This window comes from Cetorhinus maximus, chromosome 2, assembly GCF_964194155.1.
Source record: "Cetorhinus maximus chromosome 2, sCetMax3.hap1.1, whole genome shotgun sequence".
NCBI lineage: Eukaryota > Metazoa > Chordata > Chondrichthyes > Lamniformes > Cetorhinidae > Cetorhinus > Cetorhinus maximus.
Genome location: NC_135880.1, coordinates 91366006 through 91392467, shown reverse-complemented (window position 1 = coordinate 91392467; position 26462 = coordinate 91366006).

Genomic DNA, 26462 nt, shown 5'->3' with positions numbered 1-26462 from the left:
TTAAACGTTTTTAATTTCTTTATTTAGATGTTTAAAACTTAAACCAATCTCCCTGAGGCACCTCCATGCCTCAGGGAGATTTCTGCGTTCTTTCACACGCATGTGCGAAACAGCGCAGGCCCCGACTCAGGGAATCTCCCCCCAGCCTGCACAGGGAGCACGCAGTGCTTCCGGGCGAGCATCATGCTGGGCGGGCCTCAATTGGCCTGCCCACGTAAAATGGCGGTGCGGACCCGATCAGGGGCACCGATCGGGTTGGCACTCGCTCCTGCCCGCCCCCACACAACCCCCCCTGACGGGGGGAAAATTCTGCCCTATATTTTCTAGGTTCCAATTAATTTGTTTCCCAGCTATTCTCTGGCTTGTAATCATTTCTAAATGTTATTCAGCAATTTCTTTATTTTACAGTCCCAAAGTTTGATCACCACTATGTTCAACCTGTACAGCAAGTTGTTCACTTCATTGGCTTGAAAATTAATAATTAGAAACATTCCCATGATCAAAAATACTATCGGAAATTCATCTTCTTAGGCCCAGTAACTGTTCTGATTGCTTTAAATGCTTTTGTGTGCGGTATTAATGTAAAATGTAGCTGAAGCCATTTGAATTGATTTGAAAGTTTTGTCGAAATGTTATATTGATTGTGCTGACATTATTGACAAAAATATTTTCCCATTGATCAGCAGACCAAACTTTGAGAAATGCATTACAGATATGCTGAGGCTTTTTTTTTTACAGAAATTTGTTGCTATATGGACTCATTCCCTCCCTAACTCCGTAACCTGCTCCTGATCTATAACCCTCCAAGATATTTGCATTCCGCCATTGCTGGCCTCTTGGGCAGTCCAGAATTTTATCCCTCCACCATTGTCAGTCGTGATTTCAAATGCCGAGCATATAAGCTCTGGAATTCCCAACCTAAACCTTTCTGCCTTTTTCCCTGCCCCTCCTCCTTTATTATACTGCTTAAAACCTATGGGCAGAATTTTACTTCCTGCGGGCGGGTGGGTGGGTGCCCGGTACAATCAGGGGTAAAATACTGCACGATGATGTCGGGTGACCGACCCGATGTCATCGCGCACTCGGATGATATTTTGGTTGGCGGGCACGTGCGAGAGTCGGCAGCACGCCCGCCGACAATTAGGAGACCTATTAAGGCCATTAAAGTTTCAATTAACGTGGATTTTTTGCTGCCTGTCCAACGGTACGGTTGGCGGGCGGGCAAATCGGTCAGGCGGCCTTTGCGTTTTGAGTAAACCTAATCCAAGGACGGGATGAGGTTTCTGATATTAATTTTTAAAAAGTGTTTGGACAGAATTTTTATTATCTATATGTTCAGGTGAGTGAGTACTGTGTGGGGACATTTTTTTCAGAATCTTTATTTTTGTTTTTAAAATTCTTCAGCTCCCTGAGGCAGCTCTCTGCCTTCAGGGAGCTTTCATTGCCCACGCAGAGGTCAGCGCCTGCCCTCTTCCTGCCCCAACCCTGGCAGCGCGGAGGTTCTCAGTGCGCCTTTCACGCTGGCTGGGTGTTAATTGGCCAGCCAGTGTGAAATCACAGTCGAGGGCAGATCACAGGTGGCAGCCCATTTCCCGGCTGCTTCTTGGCCTGCCCACCGCGCCCGCTCAACAACCTAAAAACCCTGCCCTATGTCTTTGATCAAGCTTTTGACCATCTGTCTTAATACCACGTTATGTGGCTTGGTGTCAAATTTTGTTTGATAATGATTTTGTGAAGCAACTTGGAATGTTTCATTTTGTTAAAAGTGCTACATAAATGCAAGCTTTTGTTATTTTTCTCATGGTCTTTTACGTGACACACAATTAACCCAAGTCCCTTCTGTAATGATTATATAATGCGGATCACAACTGGAATTTATTTTTGGATCTTACACAATACTATCTGCACTCACACTATCAAAATGTGTTTTGTAATGCTCCTGTGAAGCATCTTGCTTTACTGATAAAGTCGCAATATAAATGCAAGCCTTTGTTGTTGTACCAGCAACATTTGTAGCTACCAAATCAAACCAATCTCATTCCATGTTATTTAATTTAACATATTAACAGAAACCATTCTGTCTCACCGTTGGTGCATTTATGAAGAATGTCAGTATGGAATTTCTGTTGTCAATAGAGATTATAATATTTTCCTTATGAATCCTGATATCTCTGGAAGAAACTAGGGAAGGAAGCAAGTTACTGACCTTGTGCTCAAAGGTAACATGATACATTCTAATGCAATATGAACCAAATTATCTCCCTTCAGTTCAAACAACGAAGCTTTAAGATACATGAGTAATGGATTATTACAGTCTATAGAGTACTTGCTGTGGTTGAACTGACATGTGCCCTGGCATAGTTAGAAAATGATTGGGAAAGTAAACTCAAGAAAATAAGTTGTTTGAAAAAATAACACTTAGTAGAATCAGAGTGAGGGGTGAGTATTAAAATTAAATACTGGCTGAGATGCAAAAACTTGCTTTGGTCTTCAGTGTCGAGCCCAAGTGAAAAAGTTCAATTCAGACGGTTTTATGCCTAAAAGCATCAGCTGTTTAAAATATGAGTTGGAAGTGGCCCTCTGCAGGCATTCAGTCCTTCGAACACAGTGGCTTCAAGTAGCAATCTGTCATCCTGCTTTGGTTTTCCACAAAAGTTAATATCTGCCATTTTAAATTATTGCAACACGATATGCCTCAGTCAACCATTTCTGGAGTTATGTTCGTCTAAGGTTAAAACTGCAACAGATGTTGAACAGAACCCTTCTAGAATCCACAGAGAGAGTCTACATTAGTGGAAGAACCACATATTTCCCCTTTCCCCTGAGCTTAACCAGTATCACACACAAGTAACCTGGTCAAAGGCTGTTTAGCTGTAGGACAAACTCGTTTATAGTTGGTGGTAATCTTTTGAAAGATCATAATTTATTTCTATTTGAAGGGTGTTCTTTCTCCTTGAGCTATCGCTGAGAGCAGGATTAACAAATATTCAGTGATGAATTCATAAAAGCTTTTGTCAGATCTTATTCCCTTAAATCCTTTTAAGGTGTTGTCAAATGTGGATGAACAGTGTCAAATTCACACATAAACCTCCTCAGGGCTCACAGTATTTTGCAAAGAAAAAGCTTAAAAATTTATACAATCATAGACCTTAAAACAGACAGTGTCGGAAATGTGAGAGACTGCAGAATTATATTCTTTTAAACATAGATATTTAGAAAATTTGGCAACATTTGTATTTCTTTGATGGGAATAAATATCTTCATAAAATGTATTGAGTTCCGTTAAGTATAACCCAATACTCACTCCTCCAGAGCTGCTTCATCCAATTCAGGGTTGCAGGAATTCGGAGCCTATCCCGACAGGCAATGGGCGCTAGGCAGGGTACACCCAGGACGGGACGTCAGTCCCATCACAGGGCACACACTCACACACACACAGACACTCACACACACTGGGGGACAATTTACTGTAGCCAATCCACCTAACCAACACATCTTTGGACGGTGGGAGGAAACCGGAGCACCCGGCGAAAACCCACGCAGACACAGGGAGAATGTACAAACTCCACACAGACAGGGACCTGAGGTCAGGGTCAAACGCGGGTCCGCTGGAGCTATGAGGCAGCAGTGCTAATCCCTGCGCCACCGTGCCACCCATAGCCCCATACTTCGAATAAATAAATACAGATTTGTATTAAAGTTGTTGTTTTGTATAGCGGACTGTCTCTAAGTTACACAATACAACCAAAAATGCTAGTTGGTCACTGTAAATGAAAAACATCCTTTAAATCCAAATGTTTTTTACATTCTATAAATGTACTCATGTGGATGATTCTTATTGAAGCGCCACTTTTGCTCAGTGTCTGTGACAATAAAATGGGATTTATTTAATGTGTGGTTGGAATCTACATTTTTCCTAATTTGTAATGGGATGGATTTTAAGTTGGTGTAGTCTTCTGGCGGGATTCTGTTCTACGGGGTTAATGGTTCCACCCAGCAGAGGCGGGAGGAGTCCAAACCTATTTTAACCTCAGGGCCTCAATGCCGCCAGTTGTCCTGCAGCCTAGAAAGGTCAGGAAGAGGGCAGAGTGATTCCAGCAGTGCAAGGTCAGGTATGTGGCCCAGGGCTTCTCTGAGATAAGTGGAATCTGGGAGCTGGGAGGACATGGTTTTCCTGATTGGAGCCCAAAAGAGCACTTGTGCACTGTGTGGACCCTCAAAGTAAGGTTTTAGAATTATCTGAAGGATCTTTTCAATCTGCAGACCAGCTACAAACCTGCTTCTGTCTAACAGTAATGTTACAACAGCTTCCCTGCTCAGCCCTGGCTAAAACTGGATCAATGACCTACGGACGTAACGGGGCTCCAGTTTGGGTAATTACCATCAACATCCTGGGGTTACCATTGACCAGAATCTTAACTGGACCAGCCACATAAATACTGTGGCTACAAGAGAAGGGCAGAGGCTGAGAATTCTGTGGTGAGTAACTCACCTCCCGATTCCTCAAAGCCTGTCCACCATCTACAAGGCATAAGTCAGGAGTGTGATGGAATACTCTCCACTTGTCTGGATGATTGTGGCTCCAACAATACTCAGGGAGCTCAACAACATCCAGGAGAAAGCAGTCCACTTGATTGGCGCTCTTCCACCACCTTAAACATTCACTTCCTCCAACACCAACACACAGCAGTAGCAGTAGCATTACATACAAAATGCACTGCAGCGACTTGCCAAGGCTTCTTCGATAACACCATCCAAATACACAACATCTATCACTAAGGACAAGGACAGCAGATGCATGGAAACACCACCACCTGCAAGTTTCCCTCCAAGCCACACACACACTCCTGACTTGGAGCTATGTCGCCATTCTTCACTGCCACTAGGTCAAAATCCTGGAACACCCTTCCTAACCGCACTGTGCATGTACAAAAACCACATAAACTGCTGTGGTTCAAGAAGGTGGCTCACTATCACCTTCTCAAGGGCAATTAGGAATGGGCAATAAATGCTGGCCTAGCCAGCAACACCTAGATCCTGTGAAAGAATAAATAAAAGAAAAATCGACTGGAGTCCATCAACGGGAACCCAGAAAGAATGGTCCCCAGAACTAAGGTAAGAGGCCAGGAGAGGGAATTGTGGTTGGAGAAGAGGGGAAAGGAAGTCCAGAGCAGTGATACCCCAAGATGTCAAAGAAGTATGTTTTAAGGAATATCTTCAAGGAGGAAAGTGAGCTAAAGAGGCAGAGAGATGTAGAGAATAGTTTAAGGCCTAGGCAACTGAAGGCATGGCCACCAATGGTGAAGCGATAAGATTGGAGATGCTCAAGAGGCCAGAATTAGAGGAGCGCAGGTAACTTCAAGGTTTGTGGGGCTGACGGGGGTTACAAAGGGAGGGCGAAGCATGGAGGGATTTGAGAACAAAGATGAGAATATTTTTCCGATGGGAATTTTGCTACAGTTAATTGTGATAGGAATTGTAAGTTTGCAAATTTTGTTAGAGTGCTTTTGAAAATAAATGGCCATTTGCTGTAAAAATATATCAGCTCTGTACTTTAGTGTGTGTTGTGATGCTTTGAAAAATTGACCTATGTGTTCTTAATAACTTTTAAATGCTCGAATATTTTCTTAAATGTCAGTGTAGCTCATGAATAATTCAGTTTAAACTCAGTAAGCTGCTGGAATCTGCAGTTAAATACTGCTGTGTAATAGGGTTTTTTTTCAAAAATTCTACAAAACATCTTTTAAAATATGCAGTAACCTTTAATCTTTTTAATATTACATTTTCATTGTATCTCTTTACTTCTCTTTTTTCTCATTATTGGTCATTTTCAGAACTCAAAAGACATTTTGATCATTGTTAATTGCCTAACTTTGTTGCTTCTGCACTTCTGTCCTTTACTTCATCGTTCCCCTTTCCAATTTTCATTGGGCTTCCTGTTACCCAAGACTGGGTTCTGATGAACATTCCTTCTGGAACTCCTTAATACAAGACATACAGGAGAAGGATTGGGATGTGCACAAGCAGGTTCATGTACACATCTGTGGGTTGACCTACAAACTCCCTGAATCACAGATCAGGAGACCATACATCCAACAAGTGCTGTTTACAATCTCTGTGCTGCTGAAAACCAGGGGGTCCCAGACCATTTAACACATGTGAATGCACAGACAAATAGCACAGCTGGGGGAGGGGAAGAAATCTCTTCCACTAGACTAGACCGTACAAAGGACATGCATATTCTCTTACTGTGTTGTCATTATTTATCGCTTGGCAGAAACTGTATTCCTTCGCAGATGTTTTTAGGAAGGATCCAACATTCAGATGAAAGGCAGTAAAAGTTAATAAAAAAAGACATTTAAAAAATAGTAAAACACATGCTTGACCTCCTCAGCCATCAGTTCTACACTGTATAACATAGAATTGGATGGCAATGTATGAAATGAATAGCAGTTTGTAGCAAGTTGCAGCTGAAAAAACACTGAATTTAGTACTTTCTATATTGTGAATAGTTTATTATCGGAAATCAGGTTTTGTGACAGGGAAAGGCCATACTTTTCCCTTCCTCCAAATCCTCACTCTGAAAACTGCCAGAAGCCATTTGCAGTGATGAATGGCTCACAATGAAATGTTTTCAGAGAAAACATCACTTTCGTTTGTGAAAGACCTTCTCAGTGGAAGCTTATGTCATGGCCCAATTTGTTAATTTGCCAACATTGTTGTCAACTCAAAACTCTCACAGACATTCAGAAAGAAATAGCCTGTGTGACTGCTTGTAACATTTGACGTCTGGCTGCATTGAAAATATTAATAAGAACTCTGCTTTTTCACACTCTTTCCTCCTTTCAGAGTCTTTGTGAAAAGCCCTCGGCAATTTGAGGCTTCTTCTGTTTTTATTTTGTGTGACTGAAAAGGTCAGCGTAGGCTAAAGCTTCTCAAAAAAGAAATAATTTCATTGGGGGTTGCACACTCTGAAAATGACTGTTCAGTTTGGCTTGAAACAAATAATGAGAACAAATTGCAGGTCTATACACAAATGCAGAGTATTCTTATCACATGGATAAAATTCCTTTAAATTGAGCTATACTGTTACCTTTTACTTATTTTCATTCCCCTATGCTATATTTTTAAGAGAATTTCACTGTATGCATTCAAGTGTGAATCTATCTGCAACTAAATTCCAAAGTAAATGCAAATAAATTTTATATATATTTATACATGTCTGTCTGTGCATCTATATATTTCCTTTACTATTCAGTTAATTCATAGCAATGCTCATTCCAATAAAGATTATTTGCCATGAGAGAATTCGCACCCAGAAAGTATAATAAATTCTGGGTATATAATATATAAAATAGTATAATAAAGTAGAACCCTTTTTTTCTGACCTACATTGGCTCCAGCAATGCCTTGATTTTAAAGTTCTCATCCTCTGTTTAAATTCCTCTATGGTCTCTCCCCTCATTATCTCTGTAACCCCCTTCAATCCTATAGCCCTCTGATACTTCTTTGTTCCTCCATCTCTGGCCTCTAATGCATCCTCCACTTCTATTGGTGGCTATGCCTTTCATCATCTAGGTCCTAAATTCTGGAATTGCATCTCTAAACCTCTGTGCCTCTCTACCTCTCTTTCTTGTTTTAAGGGGCTTTTTAATGCCTGTCTTTTAATCAAGCTTTTGGTCACCTGTACTAATGTCATTTGGCTTGGCGTCAATTTTTGTCCAATTACGCTCCCGTGAAGTGTCTTTGGGTGATTTACTATGTTAAAGGTGCTATTTAACATGTTATTTCCAAGTAGTATTCAACATCATTAATTTACTTTTAGAAACATTTTTTGTTGTAAGCACAGCAATAAATTGGAGAGAACTTAGAAATAATTGTCAGAACTCTTCAGAAGCTCAGTGAATAGCTGTACAAAACAGAAATATCCAGAGTTCAATCTTGGCCTGTGCTGCATTAAATGATCTCAGCTGAGGTGACACTTTTGCACCCCAGGATGTGGGATGGTGGGAACCAGCCAGTATTTGTTCTTGTAAACTTATATGCAGATAAGGACAGTATTAAGTTTGGCTGTGATGCTTCTGTAGCTGCTCATAGTCAAGATTCATGCAGCATATCAGGGAGGGCCCATGAGACCATGTGCCAAGAAAGAATCATCAACTTTAAGAGAGGAGAAGGCAGAAAATAGATGAGAGAAGAAATAGTGGATTGTAAATTAGAAGCAACAAGCATTCAAGGGACATGTACTACAGAAGTTGCTTTCAGAGTCCTTCATTGTTAAACCACGCCAAGCATCCACTTATTGTTATACCTTGATATTGTTACAAAAGATCCCTAGGCGAGATCTCCAATTTTTATGATCCTAGACATGATACCCCAAATTGTTATGCTCCTGGATTAGGAGACATGGACTGGCTCCCCTTCTTTATTAAACCCCCTTTGTTGGTTGCAACAAGGTTAATTTGAAAGGATCCCTTCCCTCATGGAAACCTTTTCCCAGTCCAAATGTATTTATGTTTTATAAGGAGCCAATTTAACCAGGTTTTCTTGACTCAAAGAAAGAGTAAGTCTATTAGTTATTAAAAAGCCAAGAAAAAGAAAATAAAAGCTCAACACAAATACACACAGATTAGAAATGAAAAGTTGAGTCCAAAAATAAATGTTTAAAAAATATATACGAATCAGTCTTTGGCTTGTCTGTGAGGAGTAGATGGTGAAACATTATGGCTGTGAAGTTGGGTGATTCCGGTAGAGCTAATTTTGGCAATTGAGCATTTGGTTTGGAGACACTTGATTCTACAGGTTAGCTGAAGGAACTGTTCTATTTTCTTTTTGACTGTTGCTTTGCTGATTTGAGATTTGACTCCGGCAACAGAGAGAGAAGAGATTTTTACTTGCAAGTGGCAGGGATGCCTAGTTGCTGTTTTTCTGCTGTGACCTTCACAGCACACACTAGAACACCCGAACTAGCATGCACAGATCAGGTTTACAGCAGGCTTTTTAACCCCTTTTCTTGTGTATTCCTGGAAGGGGAAAAAAAAATGTCTTTTGCTCAGAAGCTGCTTTCTTTTGACTCAAATAATTCCTACATTTTGAGATATAATTCAACAGGAGATGGTTTCTACTGAGATGGTAATCAGTCTCCATTTGCTCCGTAACCACAGGAGATTAGAGTTCAGCCTTTTGCATTGCATTTCTCCTTTCAGGTGTCTCTGTTTGAAGTAGGCCTTGACACCTTTTAGGTGCAACATTTCATGTTCTCTAGACTAGTCAGTCAAATGTAATCCACATAGGAATTTTCCAGCAAGTGGTTACTTTACATTCTCAGCCAGCTTTTTCTTGTATGTCTGTTTTAAAAAAAACACATGTCTTCTTCAAAGAGTTCAATATGCCCGTAAGTAATTTGGGCTGTGACCTGTTGTCATGATAATATGGGTTTGTGAATGGATTTGAAATCAGCTGAAAACTAGTGCACAAAATACACATGAACAATCACGATTTGTTTCTACAAGTGTAGAATAAACAATTTGTTTCTTTCTAACTTGTTTGGTAAAATTCAGCTGCAAGACAACTAAAAAGTATTTGGGTTCTAGACTGCTTGGCCTAAGATATACCATTCAATGATAGATGTAATATAATTGTTGTTAAAAAATCTCATGGCCGGAATTTTCCGGCCCCGTTGGCGTTGGGCATCATGGCGGGCGGAAGGGAGGAGGGGGGGACAATATGGAGAAAGCTTGGTCTCATTATCAGCCCTGCTCACTGGAACTTTGGATCATCAGGGCACGTCAACGTGATTGCACACCGATGTGTTTCACAAATACACTTCGCTTGGGACTTTGAGATTTGCTTGCCTACCTTGCTTCAGGCAGCACTTGTGGTCATCAGTGCCAGGCTTCAGCACCACATCACTTTTAGGGAGGCTCAAGAGCAGGTCTCTACCTGCCAGACCGCCTGAAAGGCGGGGTGGCTTTTCAATGGCTGCAGGGTTAGGGCTTGCTTGGGGAAGGGGGAGAAGTGGTCTCAGGCAAGGGAAGAGGCTGCAGGGTGAGAGCTCTCCTGGGGAAGGGGGGTATCCCAAGGTGTGTGTGGGGACAGATGTTGATCTGTGCAAGTGGCCTCAAGATGGTGAGGACTGATGAGGCAGTCTCCAGAGGAGATGAGGCCAGATGAAGATGTAAGGGTGTATGTGAGACAGTGAGTGATGATGTTCCTTGTGTCAGTCTTGGATCCATGGTAACACTCTTACCTCTGGCTCAGAGGATTGTATGTTCAAGTCCCACTCGGAGATTTCAGCATATAATCTAGAATGGCACTTTAGTGCAGTACATGCCAGAGGTACATTGCCACATTGTCAGAGGTATTTAAGATGCAATATTAAAACAAGGCTCCATCTGTACGCTCAGGGCAATGTAAAGATCCCATTGCACTACTGGAGGAAGAACAGGGGAGTTCTTCCTAGTGTCCTGGTCAATATTTACTGCTCAACCAAAATCACTAAAACAGTTGATCTGAACATCATCTTAATGATGTTTGTGGATTTTCACTTTATGGGCAGAAATTCTAGCTCAGCGTGTGGGTGCGCGATCGACTCGCTCGCTCGAGCATAAAATAGTGTGTGATGACGTCGGGCGAGTGTCACAACGTCATCCCACACTCGCATGATATTTCAGTCGGCGGACACGCATGATAGTTGGAAGCGTGCCTGCCAACAATTAAGGGGGCAATTAAGCCCATTAAAGTTCCAACTGACTCCGATTTTTCATGGTCTGCCCAACCTTATGGTTGGCGGACAGGCGAATCTGCCAGGCGGACTTTGCATTTTTGATGAAACCTCATCCAAGAGCGGGGTGATGTTTCCGTTATTAAATAAAAAAAAAATGTTTGGGCAGAGTTTTCATCATCTTCAGGTTCAGGTGGCTGATGCGTGGACAGTTTTTTAATGGCTTTTAAAGTCTTTATTGATTGCTTTTAAATTCTACAGCTCCCTGAGGCAGCTCTCTGCCTTCGGGGAGCTTTCATTCAGCGCTCCCCTGTGCCCGTGCTTACATCAGCGCCCACCCTCCTCCCACCCCCACCCCATCAGCGCTGATATTTCAATGTGCGTTTCATTCTGGCTGGCAGTTAATTGGCTAGCCAGCATGAAATCGAGGTCGGGGGCCGATCGCGGTCGACAGTCCGTTCCCCGGCAGCTCCTGGGTCTGCCGATCGCGTGCACCTGCCGAATTAAAAATCACGCCCTATGTTATATAAATGCAAGTTCTTTCTTTCTTACAAAAACTTACTCCGGAGGCCTGGAGAACCCACAATAAAAGCTGAAAAGTTGGCTAAGTCAGAAGCTGCCAGCAGCATTAAAATATTCAAAATACCAACCCGCCTCCTGGGAATGGATTGGCTATCAACACCTTGTCCTGCCTCTGTAAAACCTGGAAGTTAACTGGTTGGAGCTGGCTTCCCAACGTACTCAGAAATTTTTCCAAACTGTACCCAATCCCAAGCGCTCACCCATGTTAATTCTCCCTGTGTATGTAAACATGCCACACTGTAATTAAATTCTTGTGTCAGTGGTGGTGTTATAACTTCCTAGCTTTGTGTCTTCCAGCCCATATTGCAGAGAAACCCCTACACACCACCCAAGTCTACTTCTTTACTTTTCAAGTTGTCATAAGTATTGCTAGTTAATTATAAATAATTACATAAAATCAAGTATAATATAAAAATATACTAGGAACCGAATTACATCTGTGTTTTCTGGTGTAATTATCCCCACTCTCTAACTTTGCTTGAGTGGAAGACCTTTGACTCATGTGGAACATCACAGGAAAGTAACTAGTGTATTATAAAAGTCTATGATCATAATAATCCTGTTTTATTGCAAACTTTCATAGTAAACCATAAATTTATTCCAAAAATGGTGGGCTCGGCATAAGAAAGAAACTCAAAGCTTATAGTTCACAACATCCTTAAATCATGCCAGGTTTGATTAAAATGCACAATACAACCCTAATGCACTTGTACTTAAAGTTCTAAACTTGTACAAGACATGTGAGTATTGCACAGATTTACCAGTAAGCAGAACATGCACCCAATTTTGAACCCAATTTAGAATTGTCTAAAGGGAATCATGTATTATTGTCAGCATCATACTTATCTACTAGTTTCTAATGACTTAGGTTTGCCAACTTGTCTGATTTTACATATTAATGCAATTCTTCCAACTCTTGCTAGCTAGTTTTATTGCTGTGAAGATGTTATACCCCTTATAACCTCTATTCCATTTTGTGTCATGTTGAGTTTAATGACTCTGGTGTATTCTATTTACTGACAATATGATGAAGCTACTGCTCTACTAAAAGCCTTTTCTCATCAAGCCTCTTTTATTGTACCTTTACTAAATCCTGTCAACACCAAAATCTTTCATCAAGCTGTGCTGGGAAGGCTCCTGGGCCTTTCACTGAGGCTAAGTTGTGAAGGATAATGGATGAGTGCCTATGTCCAATTGTTTCCCTTTCTACTTATGAACTGACCTATGAGCTCAATTAATAAATGTTAATAAAGCAATCAAATGGATGAAGGGGGCAGAGGTTCATGGTCAGATTGTAGAACTTGTTGACAGTGCTTAGGTCAAAACATTGTGATGAGAAGTTGAAGTTACATACTTTCAGTGTGGAACATTGTTATAGCCTTGAAGCAGTTGGTTGACAACAACAGCATCAGGAAGATTAGAGTAGTAGCAGCACATAAGAAAGTAAGGACAAAGGGAAAGTCACTGCTAGAAGCAACAAGATATCAGGCCTAGATATACAATGTCAGATAGAGTCAAAAGTACAGAGAAGGCATTTGGAAGTCTTCAGCATATTTGAGTCTATTATTGTGTGGCTGTATATAGTTTTATGGTAAATTAGGTTATATGCTAGTACCATAGCAATAATAAATAAGAAATCATTCACACCCTGAGACTGAATATAAATAAATCCTTTCTAGGACAATGAGCATAAGCACAGCAATTATTCCACTAGGGATAAAAATAAAAGCAGTGGATGCTAACTTGTGAAAGGTACAGAATCATGAATGATGAATAAACAGGTGGGGAGGACAATCACAGGAACTCCATTATAGCCAACTAATGATCATGATATGAGTACAGGAAATGCATGATATCTGAAAGGAAAAGACATGTTAACATTTCTGATGGGACAATACTGTTTCTTTCCCTTTCAGAGGGTGAATTACATGCTATCTAATTGCTGTGCTTTGGCCAAGGCCAATTACAGTGCCCTAATTGCAGACCCATCTAAGATCCCTTAATTCAACACAATTAATTGAAGCCTAGGAACCTTCTAGTCTGTATTGCTTGGTTCTGTGCAAAGCCATTCCTTTGCCCGTTAAACTATCAAAGGTGATTGGAAAGTTTGGCATTTAAACTTAATGTCCACTTTCTGCTTATTTTTTCGTTTAGGAGGGGGTGGCATCAGTAACTGAGGGTTAAAGGATTTTGTTGATTTTAATGAATAAAGCAAATCTTAAGATGAATTTTGACGGTTTGCCGTATGTTTATGTGGTTGGGTGTCTGCTCAGTTCTTGCTGTGTATACATACAGATAGTTTGACAGTCCAGGAGGTTGAAAATGATTCATATTGCTATGCATTTGAGTGCTAGTTGGGGTCTTACCTAGTTAAATACTCTGTACATGTCTGAGTTATTGGATTCTGAACATGCAAAGAGGGAAGTCCAAAAGACTAGAGAGGCCATATTCCTACAGATTGGTATGATCACAAACCATTTCAGATAGAAAAGCTAACGGTAATTGTCAGAGTTTCATACACTGTGCATCCAAGGTGTCTGATTGGTATACAGTATGAGGTTTTGTAATACCAATAGTCCTGTTGTCCCTATTGTTAATTTGAATGCTTCCCTCAGTGTTATTTTTGTTATAGTAAGCAGTATGTTAAGTGTACACTTGAATAGAATTGCCCGTCACTCTTCTGCTTCATTATTCGGACTTTGGTCTTTCTACATTTTGCTAGTATCTCAATTGTATACATAATATATTGTGATCATGATCATTAAAAATCACAACGTGCTATATGTCCTTCTATAATAATGTATGGATGATGCATATTCCTTTTCTATACATTTATATAATTTGAATATTCTTCAAAATGGGGGTCAGTAAGCTCAGTTGGGTGGATGGCTAGAGTGTAGTGCAGGATGACACCAAGAGTGCAGGTTCAATCCCTGTAGTTCATGGGGCCTGCCTCCTTGCCTTGTCCCATGCTTGATGCAGAGTGGTGCCCCTCAAGTTAAACACTTGTCTCTCTCTCTCTAACAGGGAGAGTTACCTATGGTGCTTCGTGGATGATGGCTAATTACTTTGCCTCATAGTCTTTAAAAGGCTAGTAAGCACAACTTGAATGTTGTTATGCTGGGCAATAAAGAGCTGGGGTGGAAAATAATACTGCACTATTGTTGCTTGGCCATACCTAGCTACTGGCAGTTATCCAGTGCTACTACAAAATAAAATGAACAGCTGGAGATCAAACCTACTGTTTCCTTGCCTACAGCTTTGACTATTAGGCTACTATGAACATATTCAGTTTTTAAAAGGCATTGGGATCAAAAACTTCTGTGGAATTGTAGCAACAATCCAATTAGTTCTATGCCTACATTATTGACATCACAATTTATGACTGCCATTTTATTGCTGCTTCTGATCTTTCACCAGTTTTTAAGGTTTCTGTTGCAGGGTCGGTTTGTACACTTGTCCTTTAATGGATTTTTTTTATTGGTTCCTTCAACATTCTCCAGGTTTGGAGTTATTTTATTGCTGCTTCAATGTGCTCTCTCCATTTTAATCACATTTCTCTGATGCTTCTAGCACTGTATAAAAGGTCATTTTTTTTATTCGTTCATGGGGTGTGGGCGTCGCTGGCTAGGCCAGCATTTATTGCCCATCCCTAATTGCCCTCCTTCAGAGGGCATTTAAGAGTCAATCACATTGCTGTGGGTCTGGAGTCACATGTAGGCCAGACCAGGTGAGGATGGCAGATTACCTTCCCTAAAGGACATTAGCAAACCAAATGGGTTTTTATGACAATCGACACTGGTTTCAAAGTCATCATCAGAAATGAAGAGTTTATTTTATGTCCGTGCTGTCAACCAAACTTGCTGCTTACCAGGATAAAAGAATCTAGTTTTGGAAGTGGCAAATGATTCAGACTACTGTAACTCCACAATCACATTGATATGAAATCCATGCTGAAGAGGTGTTTTTGTTCCTGGAACCAAGAACAATTCAAGAGAAGTTGACCTGGTTCAACCTGGTGTGGATCAGGATCAAGAAGATCCTGGGGTCAGTCCCTAGCCTGTAGTGACAGAATTTATCTCATCTGGGATGACAGAATGTTACCGTTGACCTCAGCACCTCTTGGTTAAGGAGAGTAAAATTCAGCCAGCCTATTCCTCCATTGATTGCGTCCCAGTATGAGTGTGTGTGTGTGACTGATGGGATAGAGCCAATTTGGATTTGACTGTAATGGCCTAAATAGCTTTCCAAAGCTGATAGGCCAGAATGTTGCCATCTATGTGCGGGGGCGGGCCCGACATGCCGACGTGTAAAATGACACGTGGTGAGGTCGGGCGTGCATCCTGACGCCATCGTACGTCATTTCAATATTTCGTTCAGCAGGCGCACGCCGGAAGCGATTATTAAGGCCATTAAAAAAGTAATTAAACTTGTTAAGAACGCTGTCTGTCCAACCTTAAGGTTGGTGGGCAGGCGAAAAGCCCAAGTGGCCCTCGTGTTTTTCAGGAAACCTCATCCACGGTCGGGATGAGGTTACTTGAAGCTTTTATAAAATAAATAAATAACTTTTCCTAACTTCACAAACATGCCCCAGCTCATGTGACACTGAGGGGACATGTTTAAATAAATTTTTACTTTATTTATTAAAAAGTTGTATAATCAATTTAATCTCCCTGAGGCAGCTTCGTGCCTCAGGGAGATTTCTGCGCTGTTTTATGCGCTTGCGTAAAATGGTGGCATGCAGCCGATCGCGGGCAGCGATTGGCTCTGCGCCCGGCCCCACCTGCCCCGCCCAGCCCGCCCGCCATAGGAAAAATTCTCCTCATAGTCTGCATTGACACAGAAAAACTGCACTCTGAACCAGGAGACTACTTTGGGTTGTAATGGACAGAGGTCAGTGGGCGTTCAAGGGAGAAGGGGAGCTAACTGGAGTGAAAAGGAAAACATTTCTGTGATTTGTTAATGTTTATTCAACATGTTTTAGTCCAGAGTTTAAACCACACAGAATCCACCATAGCACAATATATGTCACCTTAAAACAGGGCAGAATTCCACGGTTATGGTTCCCCGCTGGTGGGTTTACCAGCGGGTGAGGCCTAAAATTTTTAGGATGGCCTTCCCACCTGCCCAACCTGTCCACAATTTTACAGTGGGATGGGCAAGGCCTAGGTTAGCTGCCCTTGCCCCAACTGAGGGTCTTAAGTGGGCAATTAATGACCACTTAAGGGCCATTTCCCACCAGGCCTCAATTTTCAGCTTGGTGGGTGGAGTTCAGGAGCTGGGGAGATGCCCTGAAAGTCACCCTGCTCAGGCCTTGGGTGGTAAGGCGTATGGGGACGCATCTATCAATGGCCTCCTTCCAACATCGGTTGTCCCCCCCCACCCCGCCACATAAGGTCTGCCCCTGTGGGTGCTCCCTCGAACCCCCAGCCTCTCCATCAACACCCCCAGTTCCCTCTGCCCACACCCAACCCCTACCCAGGGGCCTCACCTCCTCATCCTAGCCTGAGGACCTTTGCACACACCTGGTCCTGAACTCTGTGACTTAGACTATGGGAGCTACATGTAGTCCCAGCTCTGGTCACTACTGCTTCTGATGCTGCTGGGACTACAGAGCTGCTGGCTAACCAGTTTAGCCGGCAGGTCTCTGAGGTGGTACTTCAGCCATCTTCAGCCAGAAGTGCCGAGTGGATGATCCATCTCGGCCTCCTCCTGAGGTTCCCAGCATCACAGATGCCAGTCTTCAGCCAATTTGATTCACTCCAGGTGATATCAAGAAAAGGCTGAAGGTACTGGATACTGCAAAGGCTATGGGCCCTGACAACATTCTTGCAATAGTGCTGAAGACGTGCTCCAGAACTTGCTGCATCCCCAGCCAAGCTGTTCCAGCACAGATCCAATACTGGCATTTACCCAACAATGTGGAAAACTACCCAGGTATGCCCTGTACAAAAAAAGCAGAACAAATCCAACCCAATCAATTACCGTCCCATCAGTAAACTCTAAATCATCAGCAAAGTAATGGAAAGTGTCACCAACAGTGCTATTAAGTGGCACTTATTCAGCATTAACCTGCTCACTGACACCCAGTTTGGGTTCTGCCAGGGCCACCCAGTTCCTGACCTCATTCCAGCCTTGGTCCAAACATGGGCAAAAGAGCTGAACTTCAGAGGTGAGGTGAGAGTGACTGCCCTTGACATCCAGGCAGCATTTGACCGAGTGTGGCATCGAGAAGCGCTAGAAAAACTGGAGTCAATGGGAATTGGGGGAAAACTCTCCACTGGTTGGAGTCATACCTACCACAAAGGAAGATGGTTGTGGTTGTTGGAGGTCAATCATCTCAGTCCTGGGATATTGCTGCAGGAGTTTCTAAGGGTAGTGTCTTAGGCCCAACCACCTTCAGCTGCTTCATCAATGATCTTCCCTCCCTCATCAGGTCAGAGTGGGGTGTTCGCTGCTGATTTTACAATGTTCAACACCATTTGTGATTCCTCAGATACTGAAGTGGTCCATGTCCATATGCAGCAAGACCTGGACAATATTCAGGCTTGGGCTGATAAGTGGCAAATAACATTCGCGCCACACAAGTGCCAGGCAATGACTATCTCCAACAAGAGGGAATCTAACCATCTGCCCTTGACATTCAATGGCATTACCATCATTGAATCCCCCAGGATGTTGATTGACCAGAATTTGGACTGTGCCAGCCATATACTATAAGATCAGGTCAGAGGCTGTGAATTCTGTGGAGAGTATCTTACCTCCTGACTCCCCAAAGCCTGTCCACTATCTACAAGGCACAAGTCAGGAGCATGATGGAATACTCTCCACTTGCCTGGATGAGTGCAGCTTCAACAACACTCAAGAAACTCGACACCATACAGGACAAAGCAGCCCACTTGATTCCCACCACATCCATCATGTTAAACAATCACTCCCTCCACCACCATCTACAAGTAGTACTACGGCAACTCACTAAATCTCCTTCTACAGCACCTTCCAAAGCTGCAACCTTTACCGCCTAGAAGGACAAGGGCAGGAGTTGCATGGGAACACCATTGCCTGCAAGTTCCCCTCCAAGTCACACACCATCCTGACTTGGAAATATATCGTTGTTCCTTCACTGTCACTGGGTCGAAATCCTGGAACTCTCCCCCTATCAGCACTGTGGACTGCAGCGGTTCAAGAAGGCAGCTCACCACCACCACCTCAAGAGCAATTAGGGATGGGCAATAAATGCTGGCCTAGCCAGTGAAGCCCACATCCCGTGAACGGATAAAAAAAACTTCCTCCTGAGTGTGAGGCGCAAGTCCTATCCCCAGCCGATTAACGCTCCTTGTAATGTTAAGTAGCTGTGGGGCAGCCAGTAACAGCGGGGATGCAGTTCCTGCTAACTCTTTGGGTGACAGCATGGAAAACCTAGACATCTGAAAAATCCTGGCCATAGTTTATAACACTATTGTAAAATATGTAAGTCATTCGACAAAGTTTTAACTAAAAGTTTGGAAGGCCAGACACAATATGTCATTTGTGCTCCCATTGTTAATATGACTATCCAGCCACTTGAAGTATAGCTTGCATTTATATTATTCACATCAATTTCAAGCTCCCTGTTCTAACACAGGTCTTTCCCAATCTTCATTAATGTACTGAAGTGTTTTTGCACCCTGAGCTGATGCCCACCAAGATGAGACATTAAAATATTATGTTTGATTGATGACCTTTTATTTATTAGAAGATAACCATCATAAACCACTTCAAACTAGATTAAACTCAGTTCTCTACAAGCACCTGGTGGTTTAAAACCACAGGCCTATAATGAGTTTCAGAATAGTTTCCATTAACATTGTGTTTATGTTCTGCTCTTGCCAACCAGAACATAATAACTGCTCCAATAATACCTCCAAAATACCTTTTCTCCAATTGAACCTCTTCCAGCATCACATACACAGCTGCACTCTATTTTATTTGCTTTTCTCATGTCTAGTAACCTAAAATAAATGCGTTCTCTCATTCCATGGCCTTACATGTGACCTGTTTCTTATCTCTACAAAGAAACATTTCCTGATAGCATATTCCCTCCTCATGGCACTTATCACTAACCTTTCATAAATAATCCAGGCTAACAGCTTTTATTACTGCTAGGAGGAATACCACTATAAACCTAACAACATTTCCCAAGGATACAACTGATAAATGTTGCAGTCTTGTGTTGCCAGCTAGAAAGACTAATTCATTGAATGTCATTCTCACTACTTAATCTCTTGCAATGAGAATTTGTATGCATCTTAGCTAAAACCTACAGTGTATTAAGTACAGTGTATAAAAACTGTGACCTTGATTGTTGGACTAGACAATGCAATTTCAGTAGACAATGCTACAGTTCCTGTGAGAATTGCTCTCTTTTGAAACTACCTCATTTCTCTGAAGTAGAATGGTACCAGTGGAGTGGACTGAGCACATGAATGACCCCTTGATCTGTGTGAGAATTCTTTGCCGACTGATATGCCAGGTCAGGTAAGTGCAGCCGTAAACAGTTTCAGGCAACTGTTCAAATACACTTTCAAGTGAGATATCACAATTTTCTGGATGATTTTTAGCTCTGCATTTTCAGTATAAATATTGAGTAGATCTGCATAACAAGAGCACAGGGAAAATTGCAGCAGAGAGCACCGATCTGCAGAAAGAAAACAACAGTTCATATCTGGGTCAATGAATAATTGTTGGGCTCTGTGAAAACAGTTCCATTGAAAATTAACACCTCAACTTTATCTCCGTTTAAGCAAAAATGAACCAAGCAGTGGAGGTTTGCATAAAAGAGGATACAACAAAAGTTGATTACCTATTAATAGCTTCAAACATATACTTGTTTTCCTAATGCAGGGGTAAATTTACCAGAACCTTTTCATGTGTTGAGTTCTTTATGCTCTTTGGCAAAACAGGAATCTGGATCACACAGCACAAATTGTCTTCAACAACTCCTAATTATGTAACTTCCCTACCTTATTACACTTTGAACAGCTGTGGCAATAAACCTTATAACTGTAGTTTCAACTGCAGTAATGCATCTAATTAAAATGTTTCACAATAGCCATTTCCCACAAACATGGATTGTTAAAAAGTAGCATGCACCCTAAATATGTCCTACTCTTGTTCTTGTTACAATGTTATTCACCACAGCTTTTAGGTGATTAGAAAGAACAAACTTGCATTTTTATGACACATGTCTCAAAAATGTTCCAAAGCACATCAATTGTGATGAATTATTTTTGAAGTGCAGTGACTGTTGCAGTGTAGGTAAACAATATATGTGACAGCTGGTTATAACACATCAACTGCTTTTATGGTGGAGACCAATTTTGACTTTGTGCTATAGGTGATAGCGAATTGGGAGCCTGTTTCTACACTACTCCCATTTTTTATTCCTATTGACTGCAAGTTCATTACCCTTTTCTAAACCTTGTCCCCTTGTTGGAGAGGTGATGGTGTAGTGGTATTGTCACTGGACTAGTAATCCAAAGACTTGGAGTCCTGGGTTTGAATCCTGCCATGGCAGATGGTGGAGTTTGAATTAAATAAAAATTTGGAATTAAAAGTCTAATGATGACCATGAAATCATTGTCAATAGTTGTAAAAACTCATCTGGTTTACTTAGGAAATCTGCTGTCTTTACCTGGTCTGGCCTACATGTGACTCCAGACCCACAGCAATGTGGTTGATTCCTAATGGGCAATAAATGCTTGCCTAGCCAGTGATACCCACATTCCATCAGAGAATAAATGTTTCAAACAATTATCAAATTGTGTAAAAACTACAATTTTCTAAATCTGGACACTGTTCAGTTAATTCGAATATTATCTACTATTACTGCAGAAAACCAACACCATTCCAAAACATTGCAAGCACGTAGTGTGGGACATTTTGCGATAGATCTTGAAAAAAATAATGCTAGACCAATGCTGTCCAATAGAAATATATGATTAAGCGCCATTTTAGCCACATGCATTAATTTTACTGGAACAAACTATAATACCCTCACACACTAGGCAGGATTTTCCCCTCAGTGCTTTGGGGGCGGGGCCCGCTCGCCGAGGGGAAAATGACGTGGGATGATGTCGGGAGGAATCCCTGACGTCATCCTGGTCCCTTTAAATTTTTAGGAAGGTGGACGGACAGCAAAATCAGCTGCCCGCCCGCCGACCTGTCAATGGCCAATTGAGGCCATTGACAGGCTAATTAAGATAATTAAAGACCTGCCCTTCCAAGCTTAAGGCTGGCGGGCAGGCCAGGAGCCCCAGCAGGCTTCTGATTATTCATGAAACTTCATCCACTGGCGGGATGAAGTTTCGTGTCCGTTTTTTAAACATTTAATAAATTTTATGTGTTTATTATTAACATGTCCCATCTCATGTGACATTGTCACATGAGGGGGACATGTTAATAATTTCAATATTTATCCATTTTTAGACTTTACTTACCTGTCACGAATCTCCCTGAGATAGGACTTTGCCTCAGGGATCAGTGCGCTCTTTCGCGCACATACGCGAAAGAGCGCACTTTGACAGATGGGGAATCCCTCCCCTCCCTGCACAGCTTCCTGTTGGGTAGTCCGCTGGGCGGGCCAACCCAAAATGGCAGCAGGCCCCGTTTTGGTGGCGGGGGTCAGCTGCCTGCCCACCGCCGAGCCGGTGGGGCCCGCACGCCATCCGAGGGCAAAATTCTGCCCACTACAGGTAAATGTACTTAACAAGTTTTACTTGAAAACCATCGTAAAGAAGCATGTAAAGCACTCACAATGATCAAAAAAACCTTGCTTCTCATTGTACTATTTTACCAGCAAACACGGAGAAAGTCAAAATAAAAATAAAAATACCTGGAAAAACTCAGCAGGTCTGACAGCATCTGTGGAGAGGAACACAGTTAACGTTTTGAGTCCGTTTGACTCTTCAACAGAACTAAGAAAAATAGAAAAGAGAAAGTCAAAGTACATTTGTATTCACCATGTGTAGTATTGTGATCGCATGTCAAAGGGCCATGTCTATTACTCATTTTTATTTACTAATCAGAAATGCAATTATCCACACCTGGAATCCCAATTAGGCATGTGTGGCTAGTAGCTAATGTATTGGATAACACCACTCCAGACAATGACTGCTGCATTAAAATATGACTTGCTACCGGACAACTGTCTCCTCTTAAAAGGCCAGAATTACAATCAAAAGCTTTTTCAAATCAAAAGGAAACATGTTGTAAGAGCTGAACTCTGTGTAACCCAGGTACGTTTCCTTCTATCGTTTCACCATGTCAACAACAAGATATCACTTGCCTGCTGAGAAGCATTTAAAGTCGCTGGACAGCTCTGGCAAATGATAGCATCATGGCTCTTAAATGAAAAAAATCAACTGCAGCTCAAAGATCTGCGAGCTGATAGCAGATAATTGGCGGCTCAGGGGACTAAGTCTCCTGGCAAAACTTGAGGTTTCGAATGCTGTAGAGATAATTTGGTCAAGGATGAAACAGGTTTTTCTGTTGCAGCCTTGCAGCCAAGCATAATTAACTTTACAAAGCTTCAGTGATAATCACATATTTTGTCTGCTGTTCAAAAGAAGGGATTCTATTTATTGTATGTGATTATACATTTTTAGGTCAATGTATTATCAGGTATCAGTTACTTTTTTTAAGTAGAGATAATGGCCCATACCTCTCCAAGTTACAGTCTGTCTTTGTTTATGGAGCATACGTGGTGGTAGTGGGGGTCGGGGGAAGGGAAGCACCATTTCTAGTTTGGTATGAACATCAACATGCAACATGAATAGACTTGATTTACTTGGCAAGCCTGAGTGAGAACAAAGAGGGCTGCCTCACATTATTTGTCAAGCCTGAAATTCAGTGATTGTGCGATAATGGAAGGAGGACATCTGAAGGTTATCCAATTTTTTTTAACCACCTGTCAAACAAAAAATGCTTCTTCCTGTATCATATTTCATTGCAATATAACTAAAGCCTCCTTCCATTCTTCTTGCTCTTTTGGACAACTACTTGACAAACATATTTAATTGTTCTAATGCTGAGTTTTCCAACAAATTTATTATGTAAGCTCTGTCATATGGAAATTTAAGAACTTAATTTGGATCTCACCCCTGTCCTCTGATAGTACCTACATAAGACAAGATGACCCAGCATCATCGGTGTAGTAATTATGGTTTTGTTCAATGTTGGACTGTACCTTTAAGAAAAGTCCTGCGATGTAAGATCACATGATCGTGTAAACCAATGTGTTAGCAGCATGGGCTATCTCCATGGGCAGTGCAGAGAAAGAGGAGTTGAAAGCACATGTGTAGTTGTTGCTGGCTGTATTGTAAATAAACCTAATGTTTCCATTTAGAAAGTTGTCTGTAGATCAATTCTATTACAAATAGGCAACAAGTCCACATTACAACAAGCTGGCGATGAGGATGGGATCAGGATAAATCAAGATAAATCAGAACTGGTGGTGTACCGCGCCCAGCGATTGTGAGTATCAACGTCTGTTTAAAATAACAGAAGATTTACATACCCAAAATGCCACAATTTGGTAGAATAAATCCCTTTGAGCCAGTCACAGACGATTGGTCTCAGTATATAGAAAGCCTCGCATTATTCTTGTAAGTGAACAAAATCACATGGGAAGAGAAGAGGCGAGTGATCCTCTTGAGTACTCGTGGGAGCAAAACCTACAGTTTGATTCAAAGTTTGACAGTGCCCAGTGCCCTAGATCCGAAGAATTTCAGAGAATTGGTGGATCTCATGAAGAGACATTTTCAACCCAAGGCCTCAGTCACGATGCAGAGGTTGTGATTTAATTCACGAAATAGAGCCCCAGGTGAGCGAATGTGGTGAGTTTGAAGCAACTAATGGAACATTGAGAGTTCAGTGAAACTCTCAGAGATCATTTCGTGTGTGGTGTGAAAGAAGACACTATTCAGAGGAGATTGCTGGCTGAAGTGAATCTGGATTTTAAGAAGGTGCTAGAAATAGTGCTGGTCATGGAAAGCACTGTAAGAGATTCACGAGCTATACAAGGGGCACAAAATGGTGCCGTATTCCAAATCAGACAGGAACAGCCAGCCTAAAGTGGTGCAAAAAAGCAAGACTACGCCGCAAAGTGGGAAACAGCCCCTGCTAACCGAAAAATAAGAAGAAATAATTTAGCAACTAAATCGAAGAACAACTTTACTTGATGTGGAAACAATCAGTCTTTTAGCGTTTGACAGTTTAAAAAAGTTGAATGTTATTTTTGTCACAGAAGTGGACATATAATGAGACAGTGCAAAGAGAGATCTAAACAGGCTTGTAAACAACAGAAGAAGCCCAATGAATCTGTAGAAGAGCATGAAACAACAAATTCTGACATTTATTCATCGTTTGAACAATGAAAGTTGGAAAGACAGAGCCAATATTTGTTATAGTACACGTGAATGGTAAATCAGTAAAAATGGAAGTAGACACGGGAGCTTCCACTACTGTAATGGAGAACAAACGTTCAGATATTCAAATAATGGTGAACATCAATTAAATTTGGAATGAACATCTGCCAAGTTGAAAACATACATAAGCAAAGAAATCCAAGTAAATGTATCAGCAGAGTAACTGCCCATTATAGAAACCATTCGGCACAGCTACCAATGATGGTACTGAGAGGACCAAGCCTTCTAGGGCAAAACTGGTAAGGGAAATCAACCTTGAATGGCCAGTGAGATTTCAAAAGGAGGCTGGAAGAGTTCATGTCTTGAAAAAGGAACAAGGCAATGTATGGCAGAAAGAGCCTGGAGAGTTCAAGGATCACAACAGGATGAAAAAGGAATGTATAAGGACTCAAAAACCTGAAGAAATTCACTCTATCTCAAACAAAAACATGGAAGAACAGCAGAAGAAACTCAAGGGGACTCGGCTGAATGACATAGTTCAAGACGAAGTGAGTAACCTTCACAAGAGAAAGGAAAAGCTGTTGAAAAACCTTCACACACTACAAGATTCCCTCAGATCAAAAGTTGTGCCTCTGGAACAGTACGAAGAGAAACAGAAAGAATTCAGCATCTCTCTGAACAAACTGAAGAACCAATTGGCAGACAAGACACATCAATGTTCAAGTTTCCAGAAGGCAGCCAAAAAATACAAAGAAGAGTCAGAAGAGCTGAAGAATCAGCTAAATGAAGTCAAAGAGGCTTTGAAAACACAAATCAGAGAGCTTTTCAAGATACGAGCAGATAATAAAGTTTTGGGAGACTCAGCTACTGAACTAAAACAAGTTGAGATTTCACCTGAGAGAAGTCTGACTGACAGTGAAGTCAAAATGAAGGACGAGACTAAACTCTGTGGCAGAAAGAAGAAGACAAAAAGGAAGAAGTTTTGAAAAGACAATAAAATGGTGGCTGGTAGCACCTATAAACACTCGAAGGAAGCAATAAACAAATTATCGAACTGTGCCTACTTTGATATTATTCCAGTCCCTCACAACTGCAGAAAGCTGCAGCACAGAGGGATTTGGGAGTCCTCATGCATGAATTACAAAAAAGCCAGCATACAAGTTCAGCAGGTAATAGGGAGGGCAAATGGAATTTGAAAGGGAATGAAGGATAAAAATAGGGAAGTCTTGCTAAAACTATACAAGGCACCAATTAGACCACACCTAGAATACTGAGAACTGTTTTGTTCCCCTTATCTAAGGAAAGATATACTGGCATTGGAGGCATTCCAGAGAAGGTTCACTAGGTTGATCCTGGGCATGGAGGGATTTTCTTATAAGGAGAGGTTGAGTAGGTTGGGCCTGTACTCTTTGGAGTTTAGAAGAATAAGAGGCAACCTTATTGAAACATATCAGATTCTTAGGAGGCATGACAGGGTAGATGCTGAGAGGCTGCTTCCTCTTGTGGGAGACTGTAGGACCAGAGGACATAGTCTCAGAGTAAGGGGTCACCTTTTTAAGACAGAGATGAGGACGAATTTGTTCTCTCAGAGGGTAGTGAATCTGTGGAATTTTTTACCGCAGAGGCTTGTAGAGGCTGGGTCATTAAGTATATCCAAGGCTGAGGTAAATAGATTTTTAATCAGTAAGGAAATCAAGGGTTATGGGGAAAAAGCAGGAAAGTGGAGTTGAGGATTATCAGATCAGTCATGA